Source organism: Lolium perenne, chromosome 2 (assembly GCF_019359855.2).
Source record: "Lolium perenne isolate Kyuss_39 chromosome 2, Kyuss_2.0, whole genome shotgun sequence".
Lineage (NCBI taxonomy): Eukaryota > Viridiplantae > Streptophyta > Magnoliopsida > Poales > Poaceae > Lolium > Lolium perenne.
This window is the reverse complement of record NC_067245.2, coordinates 283,066,733-283,078,169: the sequence shown is the minus strand read 5'-3', so window position 1 is coordinate 283,078,169 and position 11,437 is coordinate 283,066,733.

Sequence of the window (11,437 nt, the reverse complement as noted above, 5' to 3'; positions counted from 1 at the left end):
TACTACTAGTAGGGCCTACTATTTTTTATTATTATTACCTACTGCAGGCAAAATTTAATCTCATCGAGCGGTAAAATTCCCCGCCAACGCCCAAATATCTCGCGCCGCAAAGTTTCAGATCTGCGAATATTTTTTTCCCTCAAAAGAAGGACTGCGAAATTTCCTTTTTCTCCTCTATCGCCCAGCTTCGCCCTAGTTTCGCCCGCAAGCCCTCAGAGAAACCGCTCCTCTTACCTACCTCCCACCTTCACGGCCGCCGCACCGGAAAATCACCGCCGCACTTCGCCGTTCAAGCTGCCACGGCTTCAAACCTCGAGGCTGCCCTATCCGCTTGATCCGCACCTACTCCGGCATCCACCGCACCGTATCTCGTTCGCCGACTCTATCGACCACCGCACCTGACCAGCTTCGCCGACACCGACGTCCCCGTGCACTGCACATCATCTGCTTCACCGACCTTCTACTTCGGCCGGCGCGCTGAACACTTCATCGACCGCCCAGCATGTCCTTCTCCGACCCCCCAAGATCTGCTTCCCCGGCACCCACCGCAACAGCAGTCCCCTCGCCGACCTCCACGTCACCCGTAAGAACGCGGAACACGTCTAAACGCCGCCCAGAAATAGGTAACCAGACATCCCTGCGCGTTTTGTTCTGTTAGGAGTATTGCAGCTGACTGTATTTCTGAATTCGTGCTAGTATATTTTTAACTTACAAGTGCTTTCGTTGGTAACCACCTCATCCTTTAGATTTAAACACGATGCATAAGTATTTTTTTTCGTGACCTAACCCACCCATTTGCTGAAACTCTACATGGTATCAGAGCCTAGGTTTCCTTCCTGCTAGTGCTAGCCGCCCCAAACAGTACCATACAAGTTCTTCCTTTGACCACAAAAACCACCGTTGAGATGTAGAAATCCAGGCGGCAGGAGGCCGCATCAGGTGCTCTGCGTGGGTTACGGCTATCACACACAGCGATGTGAGTTGTGTGAGATCGGCGGCTGCTCGCGCGGGGACAAAGAAGAGGGTCAAGATCGTTTTGGTTTAGAAAGGAGAGAAGAGGAAGTGAATCCATGGCAGAGAGATCTGGATCCGTGCGAGGGGGAGATGTTGGAGGCGTGCGGAGTGGGCCGAGTCTTTGAGCGCAGGGCGGATCCGGAGGTTGGTGCTGGACGTTGACCAGCGCGAGCCGGTCGATGTGGCCAGGTGCGGTCTGCCAGGTTGGCCAGGGCGCGCAGACGAGGCGCCATCCGAGTGGCAGTGAGGAGAAAATGGAGATGTGAGGCTGTGAGGATATGTTGTGATGGAGTTGATGAGGCTGCGGTTGAGTCGTGATGGAGTTGATGAGGCTGCGGTTTAGTGGTGATGGTGATGGTTGTGGATATGTCCAGGGGAAAGGCATGCGTGCCTGAGGTGAGACTGGTTGAGGCCTGACCGGGGGATAGGCATGGGTGCTTGAGGAGTGGATGGTTGAGGCAGGAGTTGGCCGGGGTTTGTGGGAGAGACGGAAGAGGTCGATGGTCGGCAGAGTGGAGAAGAGAGGCCGAGGACATTGAGGCGAGTGTGGAAAGTTCTGCGGAACTTGTGTGGTGAGGCAGCCGGGGTTGTTGAGGACGTGTATGGTTAGGAGTTGTGCGTATCCCGCATGGTTGAAGCTGGATGTCTTCGCCGCCGATGAAGAGATGAATCGAGATGACAAGATGATGGAAAGTGCAATGCTGTCATGTATCCTAGGAGTTATGCTGAAAGTTCATTACTCGTAGTTGTCATATGTGTCATGTTGTTGCAAGATGGCCATGGTTGTTTACCCATGATCATCTTGAGGGGGTGTGTTGGACCATGAGTGAGTTTAGTAGTAGCGCTGTAGTAATATTGTATCCAGTGTGAGGCCCATAGAGGCCCATGTCCAGTGGTATTGTAACCCTAACTCAGATGATATAAATACAGAGTGTGATGGTCTGAGTGACCTAACCCACCCATTCGCTGAAACTCTACAAAATATGAGCCACCAATCATGAGCCGTTGAATGCTCTACATGTCCACGATTGACAACAACAACAACAACAACAAAGCCTTTATTCCCAAACAAGTTGGGGTAGGCTATACAAGTCCACCATTGACACGATTACAATTTCTCACTATTTGGCCATAGGCTACTGCTCTAGTTACATCATGTTTGATATCTTTCTGCGATCCTGTATTACATGTTTATGCACGTCATAATGCTTCTACTACTGTTTGGTGTCAATTTAATTATAGCAAATCCTTGAGTCGTAATCGTTTGTTGTTATTACACGTGCAAAGCAGTGCACATCTTACACTCGAAACGTAGAGTAAAGCTCGCCTATAATCATGTAAGTACTGCTGTTTTTTGTATATTGCTTAATGCAAACTTCTATATCTTGGATCCTGTTTCGTTTACAATTGGCCTCTCCTTCATGCAGAGGAGAAACAGTGTGGCACCAGGTTCTTCTGCCCAAGTACCTGATGAGGTCCGTGTGACTCAAAAAAAAGCTCACGTAAGTTCCCTGTTTTTTTTGGAATGTTAATTTACCTCCCGTGCGTAGTTCAATTGCATCAGTTTCTGTATGTTGCACTACCTAAGTTGCCTAATGGAATCGAATAAAATATAAACAATGACCATATGGAACATTGCACACTGCCTTTGACCCATCTGGCATCCGGCATGCCTGGGTATAAGTTACATGATTTGGCTATGTTAAACAAGTCCTAAAATTCTATTATGTTAATTTTTTGCCTGTTGCTTCATTGAGTTTGCCTGTTGTTCCATGGCTAGTGCATGAAGTTTGATAGAAATGATCCTAGCTGAAATGATGCACTTCGTGTTTTTTATTGCTTTACTCCTAACCTAGCTCCCTATTCTACTTGAAACATGATTGCTTTATTCCTAACCTAGCTTCCTATTCTACTTGAAACATGATTGCTTTATTCCTAACCTAGCTTCCTATTCTACTTGAAACATTGTGAAAAAAATAGTTATATTACTTGTTTAAATGTCTAGCTTTGTTTTTCTGAGTCCCATTGACATGATGTGGTATATCCATATTCAAATGATCTGGCTGTTTATATAATACGCTCCATGTTCAATTGCTTCATTCATTTTCTAGTAATCTACTAGTAAGTAGCACGTGCTTTGCACGTCACGACATATATACTTTTAAAATATATTTCCATATTTTATTTGATGTTGATAATTATTATTTTTTGCTAAAATTAGTCACAAAGCCTAAAGTTTGGCTTTTGAAAAACTAATACACCCTAAAAGAAGTAATGGAAGGAGTAATATGTGAGTTCATTACAATTAAGTTTTTTAGTCAGTATGAAATAGAAGTATACCCTAATACGAAAGTGACAAAACTTTTTCATGGACACCCCATTAGGATTATGTATATTTTTGTGATTAGAGTCGAGAATTTTTAAGGATCTATCTTACCTTTTGCGGCATGCATATTGCACGGCAAGACTATCTAATTTATATATTTCTACCATTTTTTTTGAAATTTAAAATACATTATCCAATATCTATGTATAAATTTACTACCTCAATACTTTTTATGTGACCCACACATGGCCACCGTTAGATTTTATATCAAAACTGGTTTGTCATGGTTAGACCTTAATATGAGTAAATACGAAATATTAGTACTAAATTAATATATAATATTTTATCAGCCTTGGTTGGTGAACCAATGAACTTCGTATCTTCGAGCTTGAAGATGGTTCTTGTAACATAGTAATTGCTATTTGTTTTCCTAGCACAGAATTATATATCAATATCTTCACATAACCATGTACGATGAAGATGATATTTTTCATAACACAGTGCCAATGTAGACGATGGCTTGTGCTTCTATAAACTTCCAAAACAAAAATGTTTTCTTGAGTAAAACAAAAGAACGGCTGAGATTAAATGATACATGTTTGGTATTAGGGGTGAGATGGCTGAGATTAAATGATACCATGATACCCTTTCGGGGGATTACACTATTTTAAATTTTGAGGGTATATGAAAGCTAAAGCCTTAGATTTTGTTGGCAAGTGAATGTTGTCATTGGCCCTGTTATGGATTTTGCATTTCTATTGCCACTACTTGTACTGACATCTCGCTTCATTCGTGTTTAATTCGGTCCCGTTGGTACTCGAACCCGGGTGGGCTGGCTGTGCACTAGCAAGCCTTGCCACTGAGCTAGCACTCAGTTCTCAGATTAAGCAATGCCTCGTTATGCTTAATTTAAATGTTATGGCACTTCATACAAGCCATACAATTAATTGTTGCATTGACCTTCTACGTTGTCGAAGGCACTATCTGAGTCATGCTTAAATCAATCATACATTATTTTCCTAATTGTATCCAATCCAACATGCACATGTTTTGACTGTATTTGGCTATTTGCTAGATTTCTTCTGTGCAGTGACCTGGCTTCGTTATTGGGCACATGATGTCTAGTTGCTTGGTTCATTGTATACATCATCGCCATGATCTAGTTTGGTTTGTTCTAAGAGGCATGTGGCTTAACTGGTTTCTTTGTTATATCTGCCCATGGTTCTTTCAAAATTATGCCAACAGTGTTGTTTGTTTGCCGTGTATTGTATTGCATTTTAACTTGTTTTGTCTTAGTTTCAGCCTGCAAACAAAGCTGTAATGTCAGTAGGGACAACCCATTTATCAAGTGTTGCGGTCATTTCACGAGCAACAAAGTGATGTGCACGTGCTCTCATTGGTCCACTGAGTCCAGTACACCAACCGTTCCAGAAGAAATAGATGTACGAGGCTCTATTTTGGATTGCTTGCTATGTTATATCAGCTCAATGATGCTCTTGAAATTGGAGGTCTTTTGTTGCATCATATGATGTTGTAACTTGTTTTATCTAAATTTCAGGCTTCAAATAAAGCTACAAAGCCAGAAGCAAGGGCCAATGCCTCAAGTATTGATGTTTCACAAAGCAGCAGTGAGAGTGCATATTGCTCGCATAGGCCCATGGTATCTATTGCTCAACTTAATCCGGCACAAAGAGATTTGGGGGATGCACTCCAAGAGGCAGTTGATATATTTGGGCGGGAAAACAAAGATGCTGATGAAATAATTGCCAACACACGCCAAGAGATACATGAATTGAAAAATAGGAAAACTTTGATAGAAAATGTTCTAAAGAATCTCCTATGCACTTGTCATGGTAAGCCAGTTGTGATGTGTCTGGGAATTGAAGGTGTCTAAATAAACTTTGATTCTGTTGTTCAGTCAAGTGGACTGCTGATGCCAATGCTGTAATTAATTACTGCTCAAAATTTCTGGTCTGTAATAATTGCAAATTTTGTTGTTGTACTAAAATTAGATATGTTCCATGTGGCTGCTGTATTTTGTGTGAAATAATATCCTGATGTGTACTTCCATTAAACCATAAATCGGCTGCATGCTGAAAATTTGAATCTGAGCGCACGTGTGAACTGTTTTCTGCTCGTAATGCAATAAAGGCTGTTTCTTCGAAGACTACGAACATGGTAGCCCATTAATAATACCTTAATAATTATGCCTGCTAGCAAGATAGATGGTCCTTATTATAGTCAGGCATGCCAACTTGTATGATTAAAAGTAGTTCGTACACATTAAATCTACCATCTGCATTTTTCTCTGTAATAACTTTTCTTTTTACACAACTCAAAACTTGTCATGCTAATATGAAATTCGAGATGGCAAAACATGGGAAAGATAAAGATATCTCTTTCCTGCGAAATGCTGGGTTTTGAAGCCCAAGTCCAAGTCTTTCTCTGCTCAAGTTTTGGAGGAACAACTCCAAGTAGAACGAGTTGCAACTGCTATGCTAAGAACAAAAGTTGACATGTTGAGATCGAGATTAGAAGCATGTGATGCCCTACTGCACGAGGCCAATCAAGTTCGTTATAATCTCCCAAAGACTTAGAAAATGCCATAGATAATTGGAGATGAACACTACATAGTGAGTACATTGGTCTTGTGAAATGTTTCCTTAGAATAAGGCACCGTTCCTACTTTTGTTGGTGGATGCATTTATCTGCGGTTGGGATCAACTTGGTAGTTGTTCCTGTGGATGTTATATAAATTAATTGCATAGCCTTTTTCAATCAGTTCGAACTCAAATGGTATCATAGCCTTGGTCTCAAGTTTGAATTGTCGAACGCGTGGTTTAATTTAATCTCAGTCGGGCGGCAAAATCTTCCACCAATCCTGAAATATTTCAAACGCATTTTTGAATGGGATTAAGAAGATAGGGACATAGATCCAGTGCCCCCACGTTCACAGGGCACATCAAACTTGAGATTAAATTATGCGTTCTAGTTCTATACAAAACCCAGTAGGAGGTTGAGCGACAGCGGCTAGGGTTTAGTGTGGGAGGAGATGATATGCGTACGCTCCTGTTTATATAGATCGGAGGCACGCGACGGCCGCTGCACGCGTGGCATCGCCATTCGCAGAGTTAGGTGACGACGCGTGCCACCCGAGGCATCGCCATTTTACGCGACCGCAGACAGCCGAAGCGGCGCCGCTGAGAAGACGCATCGACGCTGGGTCACTGCCAAGCGGGCCCGACGAAACGTTCGCCAGACGCGAGCGGACACTTTACGCGTCCACGCAGCGTCCGCGCGACGGATCCGAGACGCATATTTGGGCATGTTTGCGTCGCTGCGAACGGCCCAGTCACTATGCGTCGTCCCGCTGGAGTTTGTACCAGACACATTTTTGGCCCGGACAGATGCGCTCGGAACAGAAATCATCTTCTGTTCCCTTCTCTATTTCTTCAGGTTCGAGAGAACACAGCAGCTCTTTAGCTCAGCAGAAATTAATCGGGTCACGCTGTTGCTTTCCTTGCCGTTGGATTGAAACGAATGGTGGATGGGAAGCCTCAGGTCACGTTGTGCCCTGTGAACGTGGGGGCACTGGATCTCTGTCCAGAAGATAGATCATGATCATGGTAGTGACCTATATTCAACGTGATGATGATTTGATTTTGCACTCGGCCTTGAACAGAGGTACTAGTACGGTGTCACAATTTTTTATCATTATACTTGACCATAGCCAAATTCAAAATCTCATAGCGGCAGAACTTCCCGCCCATAAAATACAAAAATTTCACACGCTTCCAAATTCCCATTCTACCCCTGTGGAGATGGCAGCAAAGTCGGTTGGTTGGGGGTATGCCCGTCATTTTTTTGGATCACCACCTCCCTAGCCCGGAAACCCTCCCCAAAAAAATTCATTTCCCTCAGTCTCTCCTCTGAGACTTCCCAAGTCCCTCTCTCCCACCTCCACGACCACCGCACCGGAACATCCCCGCCGGACTTCCCTGGCCTACCCGAGGCCTCGCGATCCTCGTCATCCGGCTGCCTGCCAGAGCCGCTTCATCGACGCCGTCATCAACCAGACCGGATCATCCCCGCCGAACCTCGAAACCATATGCTCATCCAGCAGTCTACCGTAGTCGCTTCAGCTGCGGTATCGTCCACTCCACTGGAGCCGCTTCGCCGGATCCGTCTTCCACCGCATCGGATCTTGCTCACCGACACCGCTGTGCATGAACCGGATCTGCTTCACCGGCGCCGTGCATGATCTAAACTCTTCTACTGTCGCTTTTCTATTGCTTGCCTGCAAGTTCTTGTTTAATCTTGGGGGAACCTGTTTGTGCTAACGACGCGCCGTTACGTTTTTGCAGATGAGATGAGTAACCATGAAGTGTAATGGCCGTCTCTCCAACCCCAAGTAGCACATGTAGCGTACTTCATCACCGGATCTTTCAACCCCAGGAAGATGGCCTGCTACTATGTTGTTTGCGCCAATTTTTTACTCCATGAACATGTTGGCTTGCATTCCCTGTACTACAGGTGATGCCATTGTTTTGTATCTAGTTCATTGTAAGCTAACAAAGTAAGGACTTAGTTTGGCATGCTATCACTCTGCTATCTAGCCTGTAGTACAAATAAACTTGTCATACTACTAGATAATAATTTTGCGTGCCATCTTGTTCTTCAAAAGCTGCATTATTGACTTGTTTCTTTGACTTGGCATGACGCTCACATATGGAATGCTGAACATATTGGTTTGCATTCACTCTTATACAAGTTCACAGGTGATCCCACTATATTCTGTATCTGGTCCATCCTAAGCTCCAGCATTAACTATCCTCTATGTGTTGCTCATTACAAGTTTATATCCCGAAACATCTTGATTTGCATCCCCTTCACTATAAGTTCAGGAGTATTATTTAGTTCACGGCCAAAATGAAGTAATTGCACTTGGCACATGTTGGTTCACATTCCCTCCTCTTTAGCTTTTGCCATCGTAACTTCTATTTTTGGTTTACATTCCCTGCTCTGTAGATGTAGCCATCATAACTTCATCTTGCTCAGCCGTTGTTACAAAATTTATAGCCTGCTACTATGTTGTTCATGCCAATTTTGTACTCCCTGAACATGTTGGTTTGCATGGGACTCGACAGTAAGCTTCTTTGTTTCATTCTAACATGCTCTGTTATATTGGCTGTTGGTATGCGGCATGCACTCTTTGTTTGCTTATTGTGCGCATTACAATGATCTTGTTATAACGACGAAATGATGAGTTCCAAATTCTTTGGCAAATAATATTGTAGTGTCTTTGCCTTTCCATTGTTGCTGTCTTAACTTGTAATGTCTTTGTTTCAGATATAGGTGCTGCATGGACAATTTAAAAGATTGCCGGATCGCTTCATTGTATTGCTAGGTTTAATTACCATTCAATTTATCTGGGTTCTGTAATATTTTTTCAAAGCCTTGCAGCTGATGTAATATTTAGTTACTTTTTATAGTTCTTTCGCGCATTTTTTCTTTGGTGCTTGTGGTAAGTGAGGCTATCCGACAGAAATCAATGTTGTGTAAATATTCTCAGTATCTAAATCATGAATTCTCATCCCTTAAACGGCCCAATTAAGCGAAATCACATATGTGCCGGCCCGCAAAATCCTAAAGCGCCTATTATGCCGGCATATAAACAGCAACTAAACGGGCTGGCCCACTTACTTATTGGGCCGGCCCACTTGCTTTAAGGTGGACCCCACCCACTACTGGTTCGGCCCACAATCTTGTTGGGCCGGCCCACTTGCTATATGGTGGACCCCACATACTAAATGGGCCGGCCCTTTAACAGGAAAGTGGGACCCACCTGTGTTTTTGGCCCGGCCCACAATCTTGTTGGGCCGGCCCACTTGCTATATGGTGGACCCCACATACTAAATGGGCCGGCCCTTTAACAGGAAAGCGGGACCCACCTGTGTTTTTGGCCCGGCCCACTAGCATGTTGGGCCGGCCCACTTGCTATATGGTGGACCCCACATACTAAATGGGCTGGCCCTTTAACAGGAAAGTGGGACCCACCTGTGTTTTTGGCCCGGCCCACTTGCTATATGGTGGACCCCACATACTAAATGGGCCGGCCCTTTAACAGGAAAGTGGGACCCACCTATGCTTTTGGCCCGGCCCACTATCTTGTTGGGCCGGCCCATTTGCTATATGGTGGACCCCACATACTAAATGGGTCGGCCCTTTAACTGGAAAGTGGGACCCACCTGTGGTTTTGGCCCGGCCCACTATCTTGTTGGGATGGCCCACTTGCTATATGATCTTGGTCCTGATGCCTTCCAACATGGTCTTGATTGGCTTGGACCTGACATCCAGAATCATCCTGTTGAAGACCTCACTCAAATTATTGACAACAAGATCAGTTTTGCAGTTGCTATCGAATGCATGTCTAGCCCAACAAGCCACTGGAATATTCGTCAACCACTCCCAAGCTTCATAACACTCTGCCTTCATGCTTTCCATTGCAACCTCAAACCCATGCTTAGTGTATGAATAACTAGCAGAGTCCATGAATTTCTTCAGCTCTTCCCCTCTGAAACCAGCAGACTAAAAATTGGCATAGATATACCTAAGGCAATACCTTTGCGGACAATTTGGAAAGACTGAGTTGATAGCATTGAGCAAACCCTACTTATGGAAAATAGAAATGAGTTACATATTGAGTGACACATGCTTATGGACATGGTTATAGCAAATTAATAGGCACAAATTAGAAATGAGTGACATATTGAGAGACATATGCTTATGTCCAATACAATTTACCTTCTGTCGATCCGATATGATGGTATAATAACCAAAATTTCTAGACTCTCCTCCAATAGCATACTTCAATTGAGTTAGAAACCAACTCCAACTTGCAGTTTCCTCTCTGTCGACGATACCGAAAGCTAATGGAAATATATTATTGTTCCCATCCCTTCCGGTGGCTGCTAAAATCTGTTGGCCAGTGGTCAGTTTAATGAAACAACCATCCAAACCTGAAACAAATACAATTGAGTTAGTGAATATGGCCAACCATGCATTAACTTATAAATTCTACATGCTATTGTGTTACAAACCTATGAATGGTCGACAGCCTTTGAGAAACCCTTCTATTGATGCTTCTAGGCACATAAAAAGCCCATGAAATCTGGGGTTGGGAGAGGGATGCTCTACTAAAACCTTAGTAGTAACAATGCATCGACTGCCGGAGTTTGTATCAAGAACTGTTTGCAGGTAATCTCTGATCCTAAGGTACTGCTTGACATGATCACCAAGAACAACCTGCAATGCCTTTCTCTTAGCTCTGTATGCCATCATTTTTGGCACTTCAACTCCATATTTCCCTTTTGTATTCTCCATCATAGCCTCAACACCTCTTCTTGGGTCAATCCTAAATCTGCATCTGTCCCACTATCCGAAGAAGGAACAAGTCAGCTGGAGTTGAGCTCTCCTCACTACAATGAGATCGACTTGTCGGCCCAGGCTTGCATGGTTTCTTTCTCTTCTTCTCTCTCACTGCAATTTCTTCGACTTCTATTTCTTCTTGTGGTTGAACATTACAGTCCCCGTTGTCACTACCATCGGAGTCATAAAAGAGGTCTTCCTCCTCTGTATCTCCTTCACAGTGATAAGGATCCGATTTCTTCCTCTTCATGTCAACAATTTTCTGGCTGAGATCAGCATCTTCCTTCCTAATAGCTTCTGCACCCTTTCGTCCATCGTCCATATCATACTCAGCTTCTTCTTCAACATCTCCTTCTTCACAGTCATCGGCTTCATCCTCTTCCCAAATCTGCTTGCTCTCTTGAGTCAACATGTACAACATTTCTGAATCCTCTGTTGGTTCTCCCATATTGCTAATGCTACAGAGATTACACACAATGACTATTAATTTCCACTCCTAATGATTTCTATGTACCTAGCCTACACACAGAGATCTCAGCATGACCTCATCTACAAAAGAGAAGGGAGAAATACTTACTCATGGCCGCCAACGCTCTGCTCCGGGAGGTCCTTCCACACGGCGGCGACGGATTTGGGAGGAACGGTGGTGGCGGGCGGGTTTGAGCTCCC